Genomic DNA, 27,228 nt, shown 5'->3' with positions numbered 1-27,228 from the left:
AGATAGAGTGCCTGATGAACTACGGACAGAGGTTTGTGACATTGTACAGAAGACAGGGATCAAGACCATCCCCAAGAAAAAGAAATGCAAAAAAGCAAAATGGCTGTCTGAAAAGGCCATAAAAAAAGCTGTGAAAAGAAGAGAAGTGAAAAGCAAAGGAGAAAAGGAAAGATATACGCATCTGAATGCAGAGTTCCAAAGAATAGCAAGGAGAGATAAGAAAGCCTTCCTCAGCTATCAGTGCAAAGAAATAGAGGAAAACAACAGGATGGGAAAGACTAGAGATCTCTTCAAGAAAATTAGAGATACCAAGGGAACATTTCATGCAAAGATGGGCTTGATAAAGGACAGAAATGGTATGGACCTAACAGAAGCAGAAGATATTAAGAAGAGGTGGCAAGAATACACAGAAGAACTGTACAGAAAAGATCTTTAAGACCAAGATAATCACGATGGTGTGATCACTCACCTAGAGCCAGACATCCTGGAATGTGAAGTCAAGTGGGCCTTAGAAAGCATCACTAGGAACATAGCTAGTGGAGGTGATGGAATTCCAGTTGAGCTATTTAAAATCCTGAGAGATGATGCTGTGAAAGTGCTGCACTCAATATGCCAGCAAATTTGGAAAACTCAGCAGTGGCCACAGGACTGGAAAAGGTCAGTTTTCATTCCAATCCCAAAGAAAGGCAATGCCAAAGAATGCTCAAACTACCACACAACTGCACTCATCTCACACGCTAGTAAAGTAATGCTCAAAATTCTCCAAGCCAGGCTTCAGCAGTACGTGAGCCGTGAACTTCCTGATATTCAAGCTGGTTTTAGAAAAGGCAGAGGAACCCGAGATCAAATTGCCAACATCCACTGGATCATCAAAAAAGAGAGTTCCAGAAAAACATCTATTTCTACTTTCTTGACTATGCCAAAGCCTTTGACTGTGTGGATCACAATAAACTGTGGAAAATTCTGAAAGAGATGGAAATACCAGATCACCTGACGTGCCTCTTGAGAAACCTATATGCAGGTCAGGAAGCAACAGTCAGAACTGGACATGGAACAACAGACTGGTTCCAAATAGGAAAAGGGGTACCTCAAGGCTATATATTGTCACCCTGCTTATTTAACTTCTATGCAGAGTACATCATGAGAAACGCTGGACTGGAAGAAACACAAGCTGGAATCAAGATTGCCAGGAGAAATATCAATAACCTCAGATACACAGATGACCCTTATGGCAGAAAGTGAAGAGGAACTCAAAAGCCTCTTGATGAAAGTGAAAGAGGAGAGTGAAAAAGTTGGCCAAAGTTCAACATTCAAAAAACGAAGATCATGGCATCTGGTCCCATCACTTCATGGGAAATAGATGGGGAAACAGTGGAAACAGTGTCAGATTTTATTTTGGGGGGCTCCAAAATCACTGCAGGTGGTGATTGCAGCCATGAAATTAAGAGATGCTTACTCCTTGGAAGGAAAGTTATGACCAACCTAGATAGCATATTCAAAAGCAGAGACATTACTTTGCCAACAAAGGTCCGTCTAGTCAAGGCTATGGTTTTTCCAGTGGTCATGTATGGATGTGAGAGTTGGACTGTGAAGAAAGCTGAGTGCCAAAGAATTGATGCTTTTGAACTGTGGTATTGGAGAAGATTCTTGACAGTCCCTTGGAGTGCAAGGAGATCCAACCAGTCCATCCTAAAGGAGATCAGTTCTGGGTGTTCTTTGGAAGGAGTGGTGCTAAAGCTGAAACTCCAGTACTTTGGCCACCTCATGCGAAGAGTTGACTCATTGGAAAAGACTCTGATGCTGGGAGGGATTGGGGGCAGGAGGAGAAGGGGACATTAGAGAATGACATGGCTGGATGGCATCACTGACTTGGACGGACGTGGGTTTGAGTTAACTCCGGGAGTTGGTGATGGACAGGGAGGCCTGGCGTGCTGCAATTCATGGGGTTGCGAAGAGTCGGACAGGACTGAGCGAGTGAACTGACTGACTGAACTGAAGCTCCCTTCTTACCCATTCTCATTGCAGCTATATACATAAATGAACTGGCTTCTTTCAGTCTCATTTCCAATTTGAAAGGATCAGGAATCTGATTGGTCTGTCTCAGGTCAGCTATTTTCTTTAAGTCCAATTAGCAATGGTCTTGGGGTGGGATCTTACATAAATGTCTTCTGGATGACCACTTCAATGAGGCTCAGGACAGTTTGGGAAAATACAATGGCTTGTGGGTTTAGCAGGTATTGGTAAGGAAGACTAGCATGCTTAGACAATATTATAATGATAATAATGATAATTAGTTCAAGTTATTGAGAACCTGCCTGTCTCTGTTAGGTGCTTCCCATCTTTAGTTTATTAAATCACTGTAATCCTTTGAGGTCATGTCATTAGTCCCATTTTATAGTTTCTGAGATTGATACTGGTAGAGGTTAAATGATTGTCCAGAATTTCACAAGACTAACTCTAGTCCTTTATACCATGTGGCCACTTCTCAAGAGCCCTATACTTCTAGGTAGCTTAGCTCAGCCCTGCCTCTGGCTTTCTCTTATAGCTCTTTGAGGACACAGGGAAATGGAGAAGACAGGATTTATAGTGGTTATTCTGCTTTTCTATTTCCAACCACTCCAAAACTTGGTGTGTTAGTCACTCAGTCATGTCCAACTCTTTGCCATCCCATGGACTGTAGCCTGCCAGGCTTCTCTGTCCATGGAATTCTCCAGGCAAGAATACTGGAGTGGGTAGCCATTCCGTTTTCCAAGAGATCTTCCCAACCCAGGGATTGAACCTGGGTCTCCTGCATTACAGGGAAATTCTTTACCATCTGAGCCACCAGGGAAGTCCACTCCCAAACTTAGTAGCTTACAATTATAATTTATTATGGTCTCATCATTCTGGGAGTTGATGAGGCTCAGCAGGGTTCTAACTTGGGTGTCACGGAAATGTGATTGCCACAAGATGGTGGCTAGTGATGGGAGTCATTTGAAGCCTTGACAGTGCTGAATGTCCAAAGTCCTTTCTTCACTCATGTGTCTGGTATCTCTGTGCTTTGCCCTGTGGTGTCTCTTTCTAGCAGAGGAGCCTGGACTTCTTACATAGAGGCTCAGGGCTCCACGAGAGAGTACCCCAAGAGTGAACATTCCAAAAGAGAGGAGAGGAAGTTGCTGGTTCTTCTAAAGGCTAGGTCTAGAACTGGCACAGTATCACTTATTCCTTAGCCAGTGGTCAGAGCAGTCGTAGTAACACCAATTCTAGAGGCCACATGAGAGGAATTATTTTGTAATTCCAAAGATACCACAGTGTTAAGGGAGAAAGAGAGGTAACATCAGCATATTAGTAGGAAACTAATGGGAGTGACAAAGTAGGGTCTTTTGAGAGGAACATAGTCTTATATATGGAGTGTGTTCCCCGTGTCCGCCTTGGCATGGCCATGGGAGTGAATTTTCAAGAGAAACTTTTTAAAGACCCAATGCCTCCCAACTGTCCCTTCATAATATTTCATATTTTGGCAGGACATGATCCCTTAGGTGGAGATAGTAGTTTCATCCTCTCATTTGCAGCCTGCTCCTGAGCTGTCCTGTGGGTGTAAATATCCTGAGTATATAAAGCTAGGACTGCTAGAGCCAGAATCACTTACTCAATTCCTCTGCCTACAGATAAACCATAACAAAGTCATAAATAATGCATTTCAGTAGGGGGCCCAGCCTATTTTTAAAGACTTAAAGAAGAGAAGCTTCCATGAAACCCTTAGGGAAGCCATTCTGAGATACAGTCGTTCTTTCTGTGTAACCTAAGTCCTTTCCGCCACCTGTCAGTCACCTCCCTGAACCTGACTCTGTGCTTGGGAAACAAAGCACTTACACACTTCAGAAGGAAGTTATTTGGATGAACAAATGAGTGGTTACAAAGGGCTTTGGAAATATAAATTTCTGCATAAATACTTAATGTCTATATAAATACCTTTGCTATAGCCTAAGTGGGGCTCAGGCTTTTTGAAAGATTTCTGCCTTATGAGGTATCTGAATAGCAAAGATAAAGCTCCTGCTAAGTGAGGATAAAGTGATTTTTGCTTCTATTATGTATATTATTTATTGCAAAGGCATTTCTAAAATAGAAACATGGCAAATTTTAGAGAGGAAAAAAGTATTTCATGGTTTCCTTTAGATTGTAAACTCTTTCAACCAGGTCTGTGTTCAATACATGCTTTTAAAAATATATATTTAATTCACAGGTATTATTGGTGTTGGGAAATAATGTGCAAGTGCTTTCTTGCATATGATGTTTTCTTGGGGACGTGGAGAGATGTAAGAAAAATTGACACTGTATTTTAACATAATTTTCTTTTTTTGCCCTCATCTTCAACTTTTAAGGCATTTTTTAAAAATGAAAGATCATTTGGAGCATGCCTTCTCAAAAATGATATTTTAATACTTAGAAATTAGAAAAAAGAAGTTAGGGATTATATTCTGTAATATAATTCTCTCAGCAAATTATTTTTACCTATTCCTTGCTCCTGCTGAGGGCTGAAAGAAGAAAAGGATGTATCACACATACAACTGGAACATACAGCCATCCTACATCTCTGTTTCATGGCCTCCTTTCCCTAGAATTATTAGTAGGTCAACAAAAATAAAGAATCATTTAGAATCTCACATTGAGAGGATTTAAAGAGTAGAGGTCAGTAGAGGAGACCCAGTTTCTGTGTCGAAATTGTTTAGTAAAAGGTGAAAGAAGCTTTTCCTAAAAAGCCAGTCCCTTAATACCTTTACCAATTGGTAGAGAGTGCTTTAAGTCTCATGAAAGGGTAAAAGCAGCAGAAATGGAGGGATGGACAGTTGTTGCTGAAGTTGAAGCTAAACCCAGAATATCTTCATATTCTTTGAGCTTCTGCCTGAAGAAAGGGAGTCTGGTAAATCTCCTTTTATCCTTTTTATCCCATAATCCAAGATGGCAGGAAGGATAATTAAATGAATTGATGCAAACTGCAATCAGAGGAAAAGTGTACTGTCTCTAGGACAGTTATTTTGAAGAGCTGTTTTGTAATTAACCTGCAAATGACATATTCAGATTTGATTAATCTCATGTGGTCAGTAGGTAAGCTCAAGTTGAAGGTTATCATTTTTTTATAATCAACAGTAGTCCCTTCTCTATGATGTGTTTGAAGGAGAATGTTTAAATAATAGAAATGTCAAAAGTGTTGATCGATTCCATGGTCAGAGATTTGTCTCAGTTTCATACATAGAACGTGTGAACTGTTTCTGTTTAATATAGAGAGACATTGATTTGGGTTCAGTTTATATATTATGAAATCATATATGTATATGTAAATATGTATAGAAAGATTGTATAAATATGTCTATATATATAGATATATATATGTTTATATATATAGTGGAACATGTATACATATTTATGATAAAAAGTCATCTAATTCTTTAACCAGAGGGATTTGGTTTTCATTTGGCCCCTATCCATTCTTTTAATTGGTATATACATTAGATTCCAAGTTATAGACTATTTCCTATCACATTGGTAGATTACAGCTCAAACCTAAAGTTTAAAGATTTAATTTTCTGTTGTTCTTAATGAAATAACCAAAGCAGCAGCTCCCTGTGGCGGGATATGAAAAGTAGTGTATAGATACCTACTAAAACATTTGCAGACCTCCTCAGTTTTCTGTTTTTAATGTGATGAAAATTTGTACAAATAACAAAGAAAGAATGTCATGGTAACAAAAACATTTCCTATACATGTATTTTAGAGGGAAGCAAAATCAAAGGTCTTCAAAGAATTACTAGGGTTCTTTCTAGGAGGTTATTGACAAATACGTAGTTTGTCTCTGGAGTTTGTGCCTCTTTCACAGATTGGTGTATTTGTGATCCCACAGGCAGAATAAGTGTCTGTAATTCATTTCTCCTTGTTAACTAGTGTGCCTTTGTGTGTAGGATGATTGGCAGCAAACTCGGCTGCGTCCCAACGGATGAGCTTGTTAGCAAAACCCTAGCATCCTATCTCTAATAAAGCATATCAGCAGTACATTTTGTCCTATCTATTAGCCTCTCTGTTTCTTTTTTTGTGAAAAGCTGAGTGTCCCTTTGAAGCAATGACAAATAAACCCCTGAACTGAAGTGCTAGGCCGCCTTACGGACAGCTGGATAGTAAATGTCACACCGTGTAGAGAATGCCTATTATCAGAGTGAGCCATTTGTTCCCGGCCTTTCAGTATCTTAATGTAATACAAAATTGCTAAATCAAGCCCCATGTCTGTGACAGAACATAATTAATGAGAAAGCAGGAGCCAATTCAACACTCTTTATTGGGACCTAATTGGCTCAGGCAACAGAGTTGTCACTCAACAAGAGACTTCCTTTAAAGCAATTTTGTTCTTGGTTGTATTACAGAGCCTATTAAATTGTCCCCTCCTTGATCACACAAAGAAGTATCTGCATGCAATAATTAGCTTTTCCAGGGGGAATTTTTTTTTTTAACTCATTCAATACCGGATCATTTTAAAACGCTCTGGAAAAACACCCAGGCCGAGGGGCTGGCTGCCATACTGAGCAGCGCTGTAGGCTGTCTTCCTGTCTGCCGAGGCCCCAGGAAGCTGCCGAAGGATGAAAAAGAGCCCCAAGGAAAACAGCAATGTGTTTGAATGTGGAGGATGGGACAGTGGAGGGAGTGGAGGAAATTACTTTGATGGGTAATCACAGCTCACTTCAGAGTCTTCAGCAACAAGGAACAAAAAGGAAATACTCATAATGTACATATTTAAATATATGGTTAGTTTTTGGTACTCCTACCCAGCTCACTGAGGAATGAAAATTAGTAAGAGTTCTGGCAGGGGTAGAGGTTAAACACGTAAAGAATTGTGAGTAGTAACATCAATTCATACGATCGTATCTCAGTGTTTTATGAGCCATACTATCTCAAAACCAGTATAAATATTTAATAGCATTTATTACTTATTATAATCAAAATTTCATTTTAGGGATTATGTTCTTTCCTTCTCCCTTGTTTAACAAACATCAAGATAAATTTATGCCTGGTACTTATTGTTACAAAATTGTTGTGTTTTTTTTTTTCTCCTGTCACAATGTCACAGACTTCAAATAAATGTATACGTTTGCCTGATAAGTTTTAAACAATGTTACATACAATGACTACAGACTGCAGACAATTGAGCTTACAGTTTAAACTGGTATTTGCCTGGATTTGGGCAAAAACGGACACAGCTGACTAAGCTTAGGGTAAAGCAAATGGGGAGTTGTAGGAAATGCACTTTTAAACCTTAGAATTAGGCAATAAACAGTTTGAGTTTGAAAAATGAAACAGCATATTTTTAGAAAAAAAAATGAGTGAAAGTTGGTCAAGGTGACAACCCTTGGGCTTGCTTAAATAAAGGCAAGTATGTGGCCCCCCTTTTTGAAATAGTTGCTAATATCTCCCTTCTGTGCCCTCAGTCACAACGCAGACTGTTTAGTTTACACAGCAGCGACGGTGTGGGGTTGGATTCAGGGAGCCCTTTGCGGGCATTGTTCCTTTCCTCAGTGTGGAAGTGCCAGATGCTGGGAAAGGAGAGGAGGCAAACCTCTGGTGGAGGGAGAGCTGTGCGCGGTGTGGTCCGGGGACAACGCCTGCAGCTGCGGAGAAGCCGGAACTGTGCCTCAGTGAGGACGTGATTATGCGGTGGCGCTCACAGTGTCGCATGCTTCATATTTTCTTGCATTTTGTCGACATATTAGCTGTATTGGTTAATTGTCATTTATTCAAGCATATGGAGAAATTACTGGGTTTCCCCCACTCCTCTCAAACCTGCCTCTAAACAGTGAGCAGACTCCTGAAGGCAGTCTAAATGTTTGAAAAATATGAGTTGTTATTCCACAGGGTAATAGAATATAAAACTAACAGCAATACAAAAATATTAGTCAATAATGTCCTTTCCCAGGTGACTCCTGAACCTTGTGAAAGCATACATTCTCAACAAAGATTTATTAGTCTAGTCGGGGAATACATGATAATGATAGCAAGAGCTGCCAGAATCTAATTTGCTTTAATTAATCATTTGCTTCATAACACGGCAATTCTTCCCCCTCCCCCAGCTTTTTTTTTTTTAAGCTGTCGAGATTATTTTAAAACATTAGATATTACACTGTGGATGGCTGGTGAAACTGAAATTGAATGCTGTAAAAGTTAGATTAAAAATTCATTTAACAGTATAAACATTTTAGAGTGCAGAAGGGTGCCGATTAGGTCAAGTGTGTATGGAGTGATAAAATCAGTCATGGAGCTGAGAGAAAAAATATTGTCAGAGGGCACTCAAACAGCTGAATTTAGTCTAATTTAAATGTTATAGCAGACAAAAAATCATTAACTGGAAATCCTATTATAATTACTCTTTGGTATTTCAGCAACACAGACTGATAAGAAGTTAGAACCTGGGTTTATACACATTTATTCATTTAGCTGTACAAACAAGCTTTGGTTCTGACTGGAATTAGTTCCCATGGTTAGGTCAAGGGGCCTTGGTGGAATGCTGAGGCTGAGTCAGAGGCCACTTTACCTGGCCCTCTTAGGAGAATTATTAATAAATGGACTATCTCAGGTTACCAGGAGAGCCAAGACTTTGGATCTTCATCATGCCTTGTTATGCAAACCCTTAGAAGATGTTGCAGCTACTCTGTTTTGCTGATGCCTTGAAGGATGTTTTTGGTACTTAGTTCTTACCTTTGTCTTTATAAGATTCCGCTTGAGTTGATTGGCTATATTGGATGGGATTTAGTGCAAATAACTGTTCAGAATTCTCTAAGAGTTCCCCATTATCTACCAGATAATCCTAACCTCTTTTGGATGTCACCTAAGGTCCTCAAAGCCTTGGGCCCTTCATATTTATATTTACGTACAGCCTCATTTTGGCTCCCATTCTATCTCAATACTTCACTCACCATTAATGATGTACTATGTGTAATGCTGTGCCGTGCTTAGTTGCTCAGTGATGTCTGACTCTTTGCGACCCCATGGGCTGTAGCCCACCAGGCTCCTCTGTCCACGGGGGTTCTCCAGGCAAGAATACTGGAGTGGGTTGCCATGCCCTCTCGCAGGTAATCTTAGTTACGTCCCACTAACTCAAGTCACCATGCCTCAGCTTGAATGTTATTCCTGACAAGCTTTGTCTCTTTCAGATACATAGTGCTGACCTTATAAGGTTGCTATGAGGAGCCAACGAGTTAATTTATTTGATGAGCCTGGCACATAGAAGGCACTACGTGTTAGCTATGTTTATTAAGCACTCCCTTTCCTGTGCTGCCTCTACAGTTTGTACAACTCTCTCACACAACAACCACGTTATTAATACAATATTGTTTGTTTTCATGGCTTTTTCTGCACTGTATTATAATCTTCTTGAGGATATTTACTGATCATCTTTGGATTCTCAGCCTAAGACGATGTCTGGCTGCCCTGTAGTAGGTACTCAATCAGTATCTCTTACATGAACAAGTGGCTATTTTCTGTAAATTATTCTGCAGTCTGGTCACCGACCAATTTTCAATAAGTATATAGGACTTTAAATGAGTGTTTTTCAAAGCAGTAGATATTTTGCATGGAGCATAACATTTTTGTCTCAGGCATCTTTTTATACTGCATTCAGAATCAACTGTAGACCCTCATAAGAAGATTATTATCAGAATATTATAGTACCATCTCTTTTCTTTCCAAATAAAAATAACATTCTCTAAGACAATCAATTCATTACCTTATTCATTAAAATTGATAATTTGTGTATTAAAATTGTTTTTAAAGTTCATCCTCTAAGTACAAAAACTTGGTTATCACTGAAAATATTCAAAGGCATTTCTCAAAATGAAGTCAGTAGTATGGAGTGAGCTTGTATTCTCTCACTGTGGTCCTTTAATGGAGACTGTATTCCAATACTCCATTAAACCTCTGAGTTCTGGGATGTTCTAAAAGTCAACAAGCTATTCCTTTTCCTCATTTGCTCTGTAGACTTACCCTGAAATACATTTATAATTTTAACTGTAGACTAATAAGATGAGAAAATGACAGAGTTAAGAGCCCTATTCTTATTCTCAAGGATGTATCAAACTAGGAGAATCACCCTAATTTGGAATTTTGAAAGGAAAAGGACATTGACATCTCCTGCTTTATCAATAGTGTAAAGCCTTATAGACTCTTATGGTCAGAAAAGCCAAAGTCATGTAGTTCTTTTCAAGTCCTTGACCCCGAGAAGTTGGGATGTCCACTGCAGCTCAAGGCACATATTCACATAGAATGTCATCAAGCTTTGTGCCAAAAAGTAGGGCAGAATCAGAGAGATTTGTGGGTCTCCTTGCAATTTAAAATATAGGGGCGGGAGGCAGGATTGCAAACTGGTATTGATTTGACTGACTTCTCTGAATCTCACTGAAATAATCTGAGCAGAAAGGAATGCACCATCGCTTGCTTAGTTCAGAATTTCTTAATATTCAAAACGGGGTGGGGTGCAGTGGGGAGTGGTGAGTAACTCCTGTAGTCCCACAGAGAGCATTGTAATCAAAGAGAGCTCTGAACAGTGTTAGAAGGGTCTTTACAACCCCTCTAGGTCCCTGCAATATGCACTTGGAGAATTGGTTAAATGAGCCACCATACTCTGGTCAATATGAATAGGCTTGTAAGATGCTCAGTTTGATTTAATGGCCACCCATGGACACTTCCATACGCAGAAGGGAGTGTCACGTTCAGTCTTGAATAAAGCTCTAAAAATCAACTACTCCATTTGGCATTGTAGCTGTATTTTAATGTCCTCTTCAGAATTTTCCATTATAGTAACATCTCTGCAATCAGTCTAGCATAAAAAGGCCTGTTTATAATAAATTGGTCAGCCTCTTATGTGCCTATCTTTCCTGATGGGATAGAGAACTATAAGATTGTTCCTTGTAGACTAGGCTGTAAGATATTCAATATTACTAGTTTTATCTTTCCATTTGCACAGATGATTTATTTCAGGCTTTATTTCTGTTTTGAGTCTTTGTTTTCATTTTATCTCATAATTATCCTGAGGGAGAGGGAAGCAAATAGTTCTGCTAGTGAAGTATAGGTCCTTGGGAGCCATTTGAGTGAGATGAACTTTATGAAGAGGCCAGTAAGTGAAAAACAAAATTGTTCCGTCTTTTGTCCTCTTTTCAATCAGAAAACCTATGTGACAGTTGTAAACTATAGTGGCCTGGATAGGAAAAGTTGTCAGAGGTAGAAGTGTGCCATTGTTTTTATGACCATTCTAGGGTGGAATAATCACATTACCTTCTTAGTCCATAATAATCACTCAGTGTACAAGACCCTAGACCTTTGGAATCACTCAAAGTTTTCATTAGAGAATCAGCAGTCTTTTAGACTCACTATGGTATACCTCAGTGTCAAAATTGCATGTTACAGGTTATGCTCCTGTAAATAAAGGACATTTTGTTATGCCCACACTCTGCTGCGTTTCCTACTGTGATTTCTTTACCAGACCCTGCTGTGATCTGTTGCCAAATAAAGTATATTATTGGTGAGCCTTTTTTACCTGAACTTGATGTCTGTCCAAAAGACAAAAACACTGATTAGGTAGAAGGAGGATTAAAGTCCTTCAGGAACAGAATGACTCTGGACCTTAGCTATAAATTGCAGCTTATTCAAAAAGACATCCTGTCCTGAGGGCGTCTTCCCACCTGTTTCTGGGAAGCATGACTTCCTTTTGGATTGAGGTTTAATGGGAAATGACCAAACGTGACTCCTGGGGTAGATTTGTAGAGGCCACTCTGGTTCAGGTTTAAAGGAGGATCAATTCCAAGGCAGTCCCTTGCGTTTATGTCTCGTGAAGGGTTCTGTGAGGGACTCAAAGATGACTCAGTTTCGTAAATGCTTGGGGAAGTTATTAAAGAGCCAGCAGTTTCCCTAGACCTTGTTTCTATTTCTCAGTACTTCTCTGCTTTACTCAAAACACACAGAATAGCTGTCTCTTCAAGAGATACTAGTATTCCGGGTTGTCATGTAGATGAGGAAACATTTTGTCCTTCAAGAAAGTTCATTTCCCTAGTCATTTCTTAGTCTATAGATTTAGAACTCTACTATTGAAAAATGGCAATTAAGAGACTTTCATCATGAATGTTTTTGGTGAAGCCAATCAGCAAATATTCATAATAGCATCAGCAATTTACAATTTCCCTTATTGTGAATCCCATTTATAAACAGTCTCTAATGTTATCTACATTAATATGAGTTTAATAACTTGCAAAAGCCACTTTGTTGACAATAGTTGAGAACAAGCTTCTGAGTTAGACAGTCCTGGTTCTGCCACTCACTTGGCTGCATGAACTATTTGCCAGTATCATCTGGTTTCAAGTTCAGTGTTTTTTACAGCTTACTGTGCTGCTGCTGCTGCTAAGTCACTTCAGTCGTGTCCGACTCTGTGCGACCCCATAGTTGGCAGCCCACTAGGCTCCTCTGTCCCTGGGATTCTCCAGACAAGAACACTGGAGTGGGTTGCCATTTCCCTCTCCAATGCATGAAAGTGAAAAGTAAAAGTGAAGTCGCTCAGTCGTGCCCGACTCTTAGTGATCCCATGGACTGCAGCCTACCAGGCTCCTCCATCCATGGGATTTTCCAGGCAAGAGTACTGGAGTGGGTTGCCATTGCTTTCTCCATTACTGTGCTACTGGTTTCAAAAAATTACCTTACAAATTAACTAGATAGAAAGAGAATATATTTCCTTAAATATGCACCACAGGAATAAATTTTTAACCCTGTTTTTCAAAGAATGGTGGAAATTATAACTAGTTTTTTTCAAAGCAAGAAAGCTTCCTCCAAAGATACTCAGTTCTGTTTTCTGTTGGCTGAGGCAGCTAATCTTATCTTTTACTCTACGAAAAGATAAAGGCTCTGTTTTATAATATACCTTCTGAGTTATCATGTAGTGGTGATGTTTCTATTAAAGAGTCACTATCTAGGAGAAGAATCTGAAGATGATCAGTTTAAACAATCATGCTTAACACAGAGCATGAGCTTTGGAACAGTAATTTTTTTTCCCCTGTTTGTTTTTATTTCTCTGATTAAAATCTAAGAAAAAATCTGTTGAATGGTGAAGTAAGAAAGAATTAAGAAATTGAATATGACCAACATGTCCAGCTGTACCTATGATAACATATATACACTCAACACATGCATGCACACACATACATAAAGCAAAATAAAGAGCAGTTGAGTTCCGGTTCTTTTCATTATAAAGATTCTTTATAATCATACATGTGCAGAAGGGTTGCGAGACTGAAGTGATACCTGGGAGAGGCCTGGGAATATGTTTGCACTACATTACTTGGACTGCATGATAATTGAGAGTCATTGTGGCTGAACACTTTATGAGTTTGTTTAATTTGTCACAGTAAATAAAGCTTTTTTGATGCAAGTTAATTAGCTCTCTTGTGTTACTGCACATCAAATGTAATTAACAACCAACTGCCAGTGTGGGGTTGCCCTCGTGTAACATGGTAATGGGGGAAAAACTTAACTGGGGCTGGAGTAAGTAAAAGATAAGCTGTTGAATCAATCATCCTTCTGCCTGCTTAACTTTGGATGGGCTAGAATCTAGGGGAAAATATCAGGTCTCATAAAAGTCTCATGTGTTATGTCAAGCTCACATATGCCACCATGTTAAGTAAATTCAGCTAAGTAAAATTCCTACCACTGTTCCGAGTTCACTCTCTCCTCGGTTGGCATTGCCTGTTTATTCCCTTTGCTCATATCTTTCATTCCCTTTCATTTACCTTTCTTTAGCTTTGTCATTTTATCTCCTTTGTGAGAAGTGCTGCCATAGCTAAAGCAGAGGAAGTGCTATTAAATAATGACTAAGGAGAAATGTGTTTGAATGGGCAGAAGAAATTGAAAAATCCTTTCAAAGAAGGGGATCACGCTTCTAAATTTATAATGGTATTCTGATCTGGTTTATATTTTGAGAAGTGTTCTTCCATACTTTTTCAGTTTTTCCTAGGTAAAGTTAACTCAAAGATATCATATATCCTTGACTTACAAGTGACCAGAAGGAAGTTAGAAAGATAGAAACATCTTTAAAGGTACAAAATAATAGTAGACACTTCAGTTGCCTACTATTTACATTTAAAATACTCACTGGGGAGACAATTTAAAATGAAATAAAATTATAAAGATAAGTAGCTTTATTAGAGTAAACTTTTCCCTTTCACCACCGCTGCCCTTGAGGAGGGAAGAATCTACACCAGTTTCTCTAAGTAATAGCACTGTTGTGGGGAGTAGCAGTTTGAATAGGAAGGGAAGTTGAATTGGAAGTAGAAGACCTGGGTTAAGACCTGACTTTGCCACTAACCAGCATCTTACCACCTGGGGTAATTCACTTTCTCTGGGACTCAGTTTCCTCATAGAAAAAGGAGTTACATTAGGTAGCTTCATTGTTATCTTCATCTTCTAAAATTCTCTGGTTCTATGGTATCTGTTATGCTCTTCCGTGAAAGCCTCTGGTTTCTTCCTTTTTTTATTTGCCTTACCCACCTATCTTTGCTGACTGACTTTAGTAATAGAGGATGTATAAGTCCAACTATTAAGAAGTCAAAGAGAGGTGTGTTTAAGTGAGAGCCAGTGACTCTCCCCTCTGTCATTCATTAAACAAATATTTATTTCATTTTCTATAAACTAGGTTCTGGGAATCTGAGGATGAAAATGATCCCCATGATCCTTCAATATGTAATTGAAAAATAGAAAACAGCTAGTTTAATAAATTATATCTTTCTATTCAGATTGAATTATTTTAAATTATTTTCAAATAAAAAATATGTATTTATATGTATCTATCATATTGGGGTTTTTCTATCAATGCCTTACATATTCAGTAAGTACACTGAAACAAACAAGCAAATCTAAACTAAGGCAGGGGAAAGAAAATAAAGCTCCTTTTATACTTGAACATTTCATCTTGAAATAGCTCTTTTTGCTAAGAGTTGTTAACAATACATGCCTATTTTCTCTTACTTGATTTGAAGATTCAATATGAAGAATTACATCACATATCAAATTCATTTTTACTTTTAAAATATTGTTTTTGTTAATCATGAAAGTAATAATACATTCTTATTTTTTAAAAAACAAAGTATTATAGAAATTTAGGATAGAGAAGAAAATTAAAATGCCCATTAGTCCATTTTCCAGAGATAATCACATATTTTGGTTCATATTCTTGTTTCTAGAGCTTACATGTACTCTCTCTCTCTTCAACTCTCTCTCTCTCTCTATCCTAGTAGAAATGTTTTATTATGTCTTTTCACACATATAGAATAATACTTTAAATACTGAAACTTAATTTTTTCATAGTTTAACTCTATTTCCATATATAATGATCTCATTTTTAAAGAACTGTGTTTTATTCTATTGAATGGACCTATGTTTGTTTAACTGAGTCCCAGTTGATAGATAGTTGAGTGTTTTGCTATTATAAATGATGCTGTATAGTATTTGTAATAATATTATAATCACTAGGAAGAGTAATAAACACTTAAGTACTTATGAGCTGCCAGGCAGTTGTCATATACTTAATAGGCCTCATTTAATTTAATTCTCAAAATAATCTTGCAAATTAGGACAGTAAAATCTAGATGTGCTATGTAATTTGTCCAAGGTCATATATCTAGGAAATAATGGAGCTTCAACTCCAACTCAGGTCTGTCTTATTCCAAGGCTGGTGTTCAACATTCACTCAGAGAGTGTTTTTGTGCATATATTTGGTATATATGCATATACTTTTATAAAGATAAAATTGCTGCAGATCAAGATGGTGAAGTAGAAGCATCCTGAGCTCACCTCCTCCTGTGGACACACCAGAACTACAACTACATTTAGGATAACTCTCTGAGGATGACTTGAAGACTAGTAGGACAGCTCTTCCACAGCTAAGAATGCAAAGAAAACGAAAAGGAGACTGCTCTTAAAGGATTTGTACACAAACTGACTTGCTCTGAGTCCCAGCATGGAGTCAGCAGATTGGAAAACACCTGGGTCGTATATGCAGAAGATTCATTGCTTAGTTTTAGGGTGAGTGCTGAAGGGGCAGGGATCTATTGGAACTTCATTGGGAACCAAAGCACTAGTAGGCACCATTTTAAAAATTCTCCCTCTACTTAGCTGGCCCAGTGCTGGAGGGTACCATTTCTGACATTTGCCATCTTCATTGCTAGTAGCCCTCACCCTGCTCCAGCTGATAGCCCTCCCCTACAAGGGCTCCCACCACAGGGGGCCTGCCCAGCCCATTAGCACACCCACAGCAGCCATGGCATTGCCACAACAGAAGAGTACACATGGCCCATACCAGGGATCCCCCTGAAGGGCCTGGCTCTGTGGCCAGAGGGGATTGTTCTTTTGGGTCCTTCAGGAAGCTTTCTGCATAAGGCCACTCTTTCAAGACCAGGAGACACAGCTGATCAACCTAATACATAGAAACAAACGCAGAGATTTAGACCAAATGAGGAGAAAAAGGTATATATTCTAAACGAAACAAGACAAAACTTCAGAAAAAGAACAAAATGAAACAGAGATGAGTAATTTACCTGATAAATAGTTCAAAATAATGGTCATAAAGATGCTCCCTGAATTTGGGGGAAGAATGGATAAGCACAATGAGAACTTCAAAGAAAAGATGAAAAATATAAAAAAAAAGAACCAGAGATGAAGAATACAATAACTGAAATGAAAAATACACTAGATGAAATTAACAGCAGATTAGATAAAGCAGAAAAATGTATCGGTGATCTCAAAGAAGAGAGAGTGGAAATCACCCAATAGGAACATCAAAAAGAAAAAAGGATTTTTAAAACATGAAGATATTTAGGGATCTCCAGGATACCATTAAGTTTACTAATCTTTGCATCATAAGAGTCCCAGAAGGAGAAGAGAAAGAGAGAAAGGGATAGACATAGAGTGGCTGAATAGATTAAAAAATAAATAAATAAAACCTGCCTATATGCTGCCTATAAAAGATTCACTTCAAATATCAAGACAGAGACTGACAGTGAAGGAATGACAAAAGATATTTCATTCAAATACAAATAAAAAAACTGGAGTAGTAATACTTACATCAGACAAAATGAACTCAAAACAGAGGCCATAGCAAGAGACAAAGAAGGGCACATGTTGTTGTTCAGTCTCTAAGTTGTGTCTGACTCTGCAACCCCACAGACTGCAGTGTGTCAGCTTTCCCTGTACTTCACTGTCTCCTGGAGTTCGCTCAGCTCATGTCCATTGAGTTGATGATGCCATCTAACCATCTCATCCTCCATGTTGCCTCCTTCTTCTCCTGCCCTCAGTCTTTCCCAGCATCAGGGTCTTTTCCAATGAGTTGGCTCTTTGCATCATGTGGCCAAAGTATAAGCTTCAGCACCAGTCCTTTTAATGAATATTCAGTGTTGATTCCCTTTGGGGTTGACTGATTTGATCTCCTTGAAGTCCAAGGGACTCTCAAGAGTCTTCTCCAGCACCACAATTCAAAAGCATCAAGAAGGGCACTACATAATGATAAAGTTAATGAATTAATGATCAGTTCAGCAAGAGGATGTAACACTTGTAAATATTTATGCACCCAAAATAAGAACACCTAAATATATAAAGCAAATATTAACAGACATAAAAAGAGAAATTGATAGCAATGTCTAAATAACAGGGGTCTTTAATACACCTCTTACATCAATGGATAGATCATTCAGACAGAAAATCAACAAGGAAGCACTGGCCCAAAACAACACAGACAAATGGGCTTAATAAAGAACATTCCATCCAAAAATCAGCAGAATACACAATCTTTTCAAGTACATATAGAGTATTCTCCAGAATAGATCACCACAAAACAAGTGTCAATAAATTTAAGAATACTGAAATCATATCAAGCACTTTATCATCCATGACAATATGAAACTAGAAATCAACTATGAAAAGAATTGAAAAGACACAAACATATGGAGACTAAACAGCATGCTACTGAACAACCAATGGGTCAATGAAGAAATAAGAGAAGAAATCAAAAAATACTTTGAGAAAAGTGGAAACAGAAACAAAACCTTCCAAAATACATAGAATGTAGCAAAAATAGTTCTAAGAGGGAAGTTTATCGTGACAAAGACCTATCTCAAGAAATATATATATATTACATATATGCATATATTGGAGAAGGCAATGGCAACCCACTCCAGTACTCTTGCTTGGAAAATCCCATGGACGGAGGAGCCTGGTAGGCTGCAATCCATGGGGTCGCTAAGAATCGGACACGACTGAGCGACTTCACTTTCACTTTTCACTTTCATGCATTGGAGAAGGAAATGGCAACCCACTCCAGTGTTCTTGCCTGGAGAATCCCAGGGACGGGGGAGCCTGGTGGGCTGCCGTCTATGGGGTCGCACAGAGTCGGACACGACTGAAGTGACTTAGCATAGCATAGCGTAGCATATGCATATATATATATTATATATAAAGTGAAAGTTACTCAGTTGTGTCTGACTCTTTGCAATCCCATGGCCTATATAGTCCATGAAATTTTCCAAGCCAGAATACTGGAGTTGGTAGCCTTTCCCTTCTCCAGGGAATCTTCCCAACCCAGGGATTGAACCCAGGTCTCCCACATTGCATGTGGATTCTTTACCAAATGAGCCACAAAGGAAGCCTGTATATGTGCATATATATATATGTGTGTGTGTGTGTATATATATGTGCATATATATGTGTGTGTGTATGTGTATATATATATGTGCATATATATATGTGTGTGTGTATATACATACATACATACATACATATATATATACACACACACATATATAGTGAAGTACTACTCAGCCATAAAAAAGAATGAAATCTTGCCATTTGTGACAACTTGAATGGACCTGTGACCATTCAGTCATAACTTAAATTTATTACAGTATTATTGACCATATTCTCTAACCTGTGTGTTATATCCCCATGACTTATGTATTTTATAACTGGAAGTTTGTGCCTCTTAATTACCTTCATCTATTTCACCCAACAGCATCCCCTGCTCCCTGGAAACTGCCAGTTTTTCTCTGTATCTGAGTTTCTGTTTTGTTTTGTTTATTTTTTGTTAGATTCCCCATGTAACAGAGAAAAACAAATACTATATGATTTTACTTACATGTGATTTTTCTAATTGGACCATACTCTTGAGGAATAACAAAGGAAGGGACCATTTTACTTCATTAAGAAAAACAGGCTCCTAATTCATATGTTTTCTCTTTGAAAGTTACCTGCTGTGACATATCCTTGTGTAGGCAAGAGTTTCTTTCTTTTTTTTTTTTTTTTATCATTTTATTGACTTATTTTGGCTTTGTTGGGTCTTCATTGCTACGTGGGCTTTTCTCTGGTTTGGAAAAGTGGGGGCTACTTGCTAGTTGTGGTGCGTGGGCTCTGATTGTGGTGGCTTCTCTTGTGGGGCAGGGGCTCCAGGTGTGTCCTGGGCTCAAGAGCACAGGCTTAATAATGTGGCACAGGGGCTTAGTGTGCTCTGCAGCATGTGGGATCTTTCTGGATCAGGGATCAAACCCTTGTCTCCTGCATTGGCAGGTGGATTCTCTACTGCTGAGCCACCAGGAAAACCCCCACAGGAGTCTCTTTTTTGTAAAATTCTAGCTTTCCATAGATTTATCAAAAAAGGAATAAAATAATTATATCACGGTGTTTGTTTGCTGCATTAAAAATGTAGTTGCACAGAAAGGTGGCAAGCCAGACAGATTATTATACTGGCTGAATCCTTAAGGAATCTGAGACTAAGAACATGACCAGAAAGCACTGGGGAGGTATACAACAGAGAGCAAGGGACAGTTAAAGCAAAGGAGAATATACTGCATCGTTGGGCCCCTGATGGAAAGGGATGGCTTTTTGCAGACTACCCCAATGCCAGGAAACTCTTGCAGCAAAGCAAACTTTAAAATGTTTTGTCTGTTACAACATGCATCTTGGAGAAAGTAATCAATTCAATTTGTCTATAACAGAATCATAATATATTGGTGAAAGGGGCCTGCCAAGGCAAAATGTAGTGCTGAAAATGTGTTGTTTCTTAGTAGTAATGCTAAGTCACTTCAGTCATGTCTGACTCTGTGCGACCCCATAGACAGCAGCCCGCCAGGCTCCCCCATCCCTGGGATTCTCCAGGCAAGAACACTGGAGTGGGTTGCCATTTCCTTCTCCAATGCATGAAAGTGAAAAGTGAAAGTGAAGACCCCATGGACTGCAGCCTACCAGGCTCCTCGGTCCATGGATTTTCCAGGCAAGAGTACTGGAGTGGGGTGCCATTGCCTTCTCTGCTTAGTAGTAATAGAAGTTACCAAAGTGAACCTTTAAAAAAAGTAGGCCTGGCCAATGAGCTAACATGAATACCGTCTCCTACTTGCAAAGATTCCAACTTTCCCCAAGAGCCTCTGGTTCTTTAAACGTTTTCTTCTTGTTGTTTCTGCCTGGTTTGGATATTTCATTTTCTGCTAGGGATTTTGGAAACAAGGAATAAAGGAAAGAAGAAAATCTTGGGAAAAAGAGGAAGTTGAATTGTTTTTCTTTCATCAATTGTTTCTTCTTTCCTAAACTGGAACAATTCTGTATATCAAATCCTGTCATGTGTCCTGTTTCAGTGTAGGGCAGACATGGCACAATTGATGCCTACAGAATGGGGCAGACTAAGAGGAAAAGGACTTTGGAATTAGGCTGCCCGTTGGGAATGTGCTGTCCTGGAGGGGAACTCTTCTGCGTATGTAGGTAACATGTTAGCCTGGCCAACAGAGCACGTTTCCAAAAGTTTGGGCAACAAATAGGTGTGATGCCAGTAGGAAGTTGGTATTGGAAGCCTGGTGGAAACCTGGTAAAATGTGACAATGGGAAACCTTGAATACTGGTTTGGAAGCTCAAATGGCAAATGCAGGGAAGCCTCTTAGCAAGAAGTGGCAGTGCCCAGACACTGGCCTGAGGATAAAGAACAGGACTCAAGCCCACGGTAGAGAAACTTGCATGAACTGACCCATGCCCCAAGGGATTTTATTTTTCTGGCAGTGATATGATTCCTGTTTGGATAATGGCTAAGTTGTTACCAGAGTAGAAAAACAAGGAAACAAGCAGGAATTGTTGATTCTTCTACAGTGGGTAGCAAAAACAGCAGTAGCAGGTTGACACTGCAAACTCTCATCTCTAATGTAACGGTGCACAATTCCCTTGACAAGAGACAAAGCAACTGCTAGATTTAATGTGTCTTTACAGGAGCAAATGATCTCACATAGTAATATTGCACCGTGCTGACAATCCTTTATGAATGCAGCAGTGTAATGCCGACAGTTAGCTAACAACAGAGCTGCCTGCCCAGATAGAAGGTTTGGAACTACACGGGAGGTGCATATTCGACTCAAGGTAATTCTGGGAAAATGTAGAAAGGCTGACATCTGGACTGTCATGCAAAGCAGATACATTTTGAAACACAAGAGAAATACCATCTGAGAGGTCCTAGTGAGGCTTCCAAATTGTCATCAAGAGCTTGTTAAATTTTCATAATTTTAATGTGGAAGCAAAAAAGATTGCTGTAGAGAATTAGTGGGAGGGCCTTGTGCTTGAGATGATGCATTTATTCATCTGAATATTTCTTGACTACTTTCTGTAGTCCAAGTACTGTACTAGGTGACAGAGATATGGATGTGAATAAGACAGTCCCTGACCACAAGAAGGTTATTGTATACATTTGGAGAGAGAAATAAGCTAACAATCACAGTGTGCTGTGGTAGTAAGTAGGAATTAAGTAAAGGTTGCTATGGGAGCTGAGTTAAAGAGCATCTAACTCTGTATGTATGTGTGTATACGCATATAGGATATTCTAATTAATGTTACAGGGTAAGTAGGGATGAGTCAGAGGAATGGGTGATTGGGTGGATAGGTGAACATTCCTGTTAGAGGTAAGGATATGTCCAAAAGTTCAGATTGATAAAAGGGACACTTACAGAGTATATGGTGTAAATTGTGCTGGGAGATATAGTGGAGACATGGAAATCAATAACTGCCAAATGCCTTATTCAGTAGCACCCTTTGAGGGTCTTTTTATTGATAATAGAATATACAGAACTAAGAGGTAAAGTTTTTCTTTCATGGCAGGACAGAATCAGATTACATATAAAAGCATTTCCTCATACAAAACTGGTGAGACCTTAGAGGAAGTTGCCGAAGATTAAGAGATATCCTTCTCTGAAAGGTATGGTGTAGAAAGTAAGGAAACTAATAAAGCGTTCTTCCAATTCTGGGATTTCTCTTTGTTTCTAAAACTGAAAGGAGTTGGAGGAGGATAATTAATGTAGGAGGAGGATACTGCACAGAATGCAATTGAAAAATAGTGCAAACCTTTTGGGGCAGGCAAACATTATGAGATCTTATGCAGGAGGGTTTCAATGTCAAGATGACGATTGTGGCATAATGGCTAAAATTATTTAACAACCCTAAAGCATGTGAACTATTTACAGTAAATTCTAACATGCTATCCTTGAAACAGGGATTCACTTGGCTCAGGAAAATGCACTGAAGAAAGCCCAGATCATTATGGACATTTAGTTGGTCTTTAGTAATAGGTCCTGACTTCCAGTACTCCCCCTGTCTTCTGGATTGTCTTCTGCCATTTGTGATCTGGAGAACTCTGATCCAGCCTGTGTATCGTAGCCCATTCATTAGTGGTGGCCAGGTTCATGTCTAGTTCTCCATTTAACCCAACCATTGATACTTGTATGCAAACTTTATCAAGTTTTTGCTTTGATATTTACATCCTACAAATTGCATGAAAAGTATAAACAGATATTTTGAGATATAAAAGTGTATCATATTTGGTTTTCAAAGCACATTTCTCCATTCCTTCTTTGCTTGTCACATCTCATTGATACTAGGAGAACCAGAGGTGACAGCAGGGCTGGCTCAGATGAGAATGTCATTCAGTGTCACCTCCATCTGGAAACATGGGACAGCATAGGTAATTTCACATAATTATCAAATGTTAAGAGTTAGTAAGACATTGAAAATCATCCAGTTCCTCATCCTCAATTGGCAGGTGGGGAAACTGAGATCTTTGTTCAGAGCCCTATAGTAATAATAGACTAGAGTTTAAATTTTTCTGAGGGGCAGGGCAACACTTCCTTCTCAGCCATAGCATTTTCCCTTTGATCTTTCGCTCAGTGCAAGTGAAAGTTGCTCAGTGAAAGTCACTCAGTTATGTCTGACTCTTTGCGACCCCATGGGCTATACAGTCCATGGAACTCTCTAGACCAGAATACTGGAGTGGGTAACCTTTCCCTTCTCCAGGGGATTTTCCCAACCCAGGGATTGAACCCAGGTCTCCCACACTGCAGGCGGATTCTTTACCAGCTGAGCCACAAGGGAAGCCCCTTTCATCCTTATGAATACTTATGTTCTATTTGTTGTTATTGTTTAGTTGCTAAGTCATGTCTGACTCCTTTGCATCTGCATGGACTGTAGCCCGCCAGGTTTCTCTGTCCATGGAATTCTCCAGGCAAGAATACTGGAGTGGGTTGCCATATCCTTCGCCAGGGGATCTGCCTGGCCCAGGGATCGAATCTGTGTTTCCTGCATTGGCAGGCAGATTCTTTATCACTGAGCCACAAAGGAAGCCCTATTTTCTTTTATGGTTCAGCTATTTTAGAAAACACTTTGAAAATATAAATGCCATAAAAATGTGTTATTTAAAAAAATTATATAAGTTACATTGAATTAGGATTATAAACCTTACACTTACTACAACGTCACATATTTGGTTACATTTTTCACACAAAGCTCCCAAAGTCCAATAGCCTCTGCATGTGTTTTTTTTGTTTGGTTTGGTTTTGTTTTTCCACCTCACATGATCCCATCTGAAAACTAGCAACCTGGCTAGCAACTCATCGTGATAACTTGGTTGGCAGAGGCAGTCGAGCAAATCTGTGTCATTAAGTACTTAAGCATGTTGCTCATTACAGAGTGATTCCATCTATTTCTTGCTTTTCCCATGTAACAGCCTTAAGAGGCACACAGGAAAGTTAACTGTGCTCGACAGCAGTCAACAGTAGGGTTCACATTTAATGTGTCCCCAAAACATACTTCCTAAAACATCTGAAGAAATGACTGACACTTTTTGATCCCAAGTACAACAGTGAAAATTTTGATAGTAAAATTAGCAACACCAAATAATTGATCTTAAGCAACTATAGTCCTGCCTTTGGTGTTTCTTCAAGGAGTTCCACCGCTCACTCACTGCTCACTCCTTGGTCCTATATCTCATAGTCCCTCAACACTTCTGTGCAGCTTCCTGACCACTAAGCTTGCCTACTTTCTATGGCATACCTTTGGGCTCTCTGCCTGTCATTTTACAACTAACTAATTAGGGGTTCCCAGGTGGCGCTAGTGGTAAAAACCTGACTGCCGATTTAGGAGACTTACATAAGAGTCGTGGGTTTGATCCCTGGGTGGGGAAGATCCCCTGGAGGAGGGCATGGCAACCCACTCCAGTATTCTTGCCTGGAGAATCCCCGTGGACAGAGGAGCCTGGCGGGCTATAGTCCATAGGGTCACACAGAGTCAGACACGACTGAAGTGACTTAGCATGCACGCATGCAATTAGTGCTCATGGAAAGGGGCTAGAATAAAAGGTTTTCCCACCCAAATCAGGGCCCGCACTTTCCTCCTCAAATCAGGATTACTTTTAAAGGACAGAACCCTTTCACTTTTATCATTTCCCCCATTAGTGACTTCTGTGACAGGGAAATGTACGGGTGTAGAAAGAAGCTTGTGTATCCTTAATACCAGCATTATCTGCTGAAAGATAGCCTGAATCCATACAGTAGATTAAAGTGGGGAGGAGGGGATTGGGTAAAGATGGCCAAAAAGACACAAACTTCCAGTTATACGATAAATACGTTCTAGGGATGTATAGCATGTTTGAAAGTTGCTAAGAGAGGAGATCTTAAATGCACACACTGCTGTATTTAAAATGGATAACCAACAAAGACCCATTGTATAGCACATGTTGTGTGGCAGCCTGGATGGGAGAGGGTTTGGGAGAGAATGAATACATTTGTATGTGCTGAATCCCTTTTCTGTTCACCTGAAAGTGTTAAAACATTGTTAATTGGCTATACCCCAATACAAAATAAAAAGTTCAGGAGGAAAAGTAAAGTTCTCAAGGGAAAAATATTTTTAACTATGTGAAGTGATGGATATTTACTAAACTTATTGTAGTAATTCTTTCACAATATATACATATACCAAATCAATATGTTGTGTACCTCCAATTTGTGCAATGTTGTATATGAATTATGTGTAACAGTAACACTAGAAAAAAAACAGATTACATGGAAAGTAATCTGGCAGAAAAAAGGCAGAAATACATGGAAAGTATCATTGACTTAATCAAATAAATCTCCCTCCCTTCCTTCAGTTCTGTTTTTCTTCCCTATCTCCTCTCAGTGCATATTTACTGAGCATTTGTTCTGAGTATAGCCAAGTATAAAAATGATAGGCAGCTAACAACCTATTTGGAAGACATATACACTGGGATAGGGTCTGGGTGTAGGAGAGAAGGACTTTGTTATTAAATGAGTTTGGAGATGGTAAGTTAATGGGGATCCTAAACTCAAATACTTTCAGAGGCCAGGCTGGTCATATGAATGTAGTGTAGTTTGAAGACAGTAGGATGAAGTGGCATCTACACGCCTCCAGTTTGCACTTTTAAGTAAAAAAAAAAAAAAAAAAAAAGGTGCCACTAGGGCATTAATATCCCAAGACAAAAGACAAATATTTTTAGAAATACCATTCTAAACTCTAAAGAGTGCGGAGTCATTGAAGAATTGTGAACTGGATATAATATCATTAAACTTATGTTTTGAGGGAGATTGAGAAGAAGGCAGTAGTGTCAGTATGAATTAAATGTAGGGAGACAATATATACCAGTTAGTGTCAGACAGTCCTGGTTATCCACTGCAATTATTAATGGTGTTCCCCTTCACTTCCACAGGTATCGTGATTTGGACCGTGAAGATCACCGTAATCAGTGGCCTGTATCAGCCATCTCCTTGGTGAGTAGAGCCCCAATTCACAAGGACTCCAACAGTCTCCTGTGAACATTTAAGAGGACCTTCTACTAAGAAGGTCTACTAAGACCTTCTAATATCTACCCCAACTGTGGCATATCATAGTTTAGGTGTGGATGGAGAGAGACATACAAGAGAACAACATAGGCTGACATTTCCAAGGTGCTTTGTTGCTGGAGTGATGGTGGTAAGATTGACAAGTTTAGATATTGGAATATGATGGTGTAATTATAGGATAATATAGGGAAGGATATTTATCCAACAGGGAACGTTGATTTTCTCAGGGGAATGGAACTGAATGGAGGAAAAGGGAAGGCTATGATTTTTAATTTATTTATATACTTCTGTTCTGTGCTGTGCTGAGTCGTATCTGACTCTGTGTGACCCAATGGACTGTAGCCCACCAGGCTCCTCTGTCCATGGGGATTCTCTAGGCAAGAATACTAGAGTGGGTTGCCGTACCCTCCTCCAGGGGGTCTTCCCAATCCAGAGATTGAACCCAGGTCTCCCACATTGCAGGCAGATTCTTTACTGTCTGAGCCACCAAGGAAGCCCAAGAATACTGGAGTGGGTCACCTATCCCTTCTCCAGGGGATCTTCCTGACCCAGGAACTGAACTGGGGTCTCCTGCATTGCAGGCAGATTCTTTACCAGCTAAGTCATCAGGAGCATTGGTTGAATTATATAAGTATCACATTGGTAAAATTTTAATAAAATTATAAATAGTAAGAAGAAGGCTAGGTTGGTTCCATATCGTGTGATATACTAGTAAATTTGTACATATGTCAGTATTTGAACAGATTTAGATCATCTTTTCTTCTTCTGATCTTATCTTCTTTGTGAATATATTATATTCTTCACTTAAGATTTTGTACACATTCTGTTGCAGGTACTTAATCTTTAGTTCTTAAGGACTAAAATACTGGATTACTATATCAACAATTATGTAACAAAAATAATAATGGTTACCAATACCATTTGTGAAATTCTATATTTCTATGCCTATAGTTTTGCAAGGTGAATGTTGTATTTTACACATTATATGTTATAATTGTGTAAAATTATACACAGTGAGGAAATGGCTTCAGAAAGTCTCAGT

The 27,228-nt window shown here is 39.1% G+C and overlaps 1 long non-coding RNA gene across 1 annotated transcript in view; it reads left to right on the top strand.

Annotated features, from left to right (window-relative positions):
* LOC112443227 (uncharacterized) overlaps positions 1 to 26,285 on the top strand; it is a 172,879-nt gene extending 146,594 nt beyond the window's left edge. Inside the window, exon 4 of the long non-coding RNA XR_003031548.2 lies at positions 26,054 to 26,285. This is a non-coding gene — a long non-coding RNA (uncharacterized lncRNA). The remainder of the gene's footprint in view (positions 1 to 26,053) is intronic.
* The last annotated feature ends 943 nt before the right edge of the window (positions 26,286 to 27,228 follow it).

This window comes from Bos taurus, chromosome 21, assembly GCF_002263795.3.
Source record: "Bos taurus isolate L1 Dominette 01449 registration number 42190680 breed Hereford chromosome 21, ARS-UCD2.0, whole genome shotgun sequence".
Taxonomy (NCBI): domain Eukaryota; kingdom Metazoa; phylum Chordata; class Mammalia; order Artiodactyla; family Bovidae; genus Bos; species Bos taurus.
The sequence above is the reverse complement of the archived record's forward strand: the minus strand, read 5'-3'. Positions and strand labels throughout refer to the sequence as shown.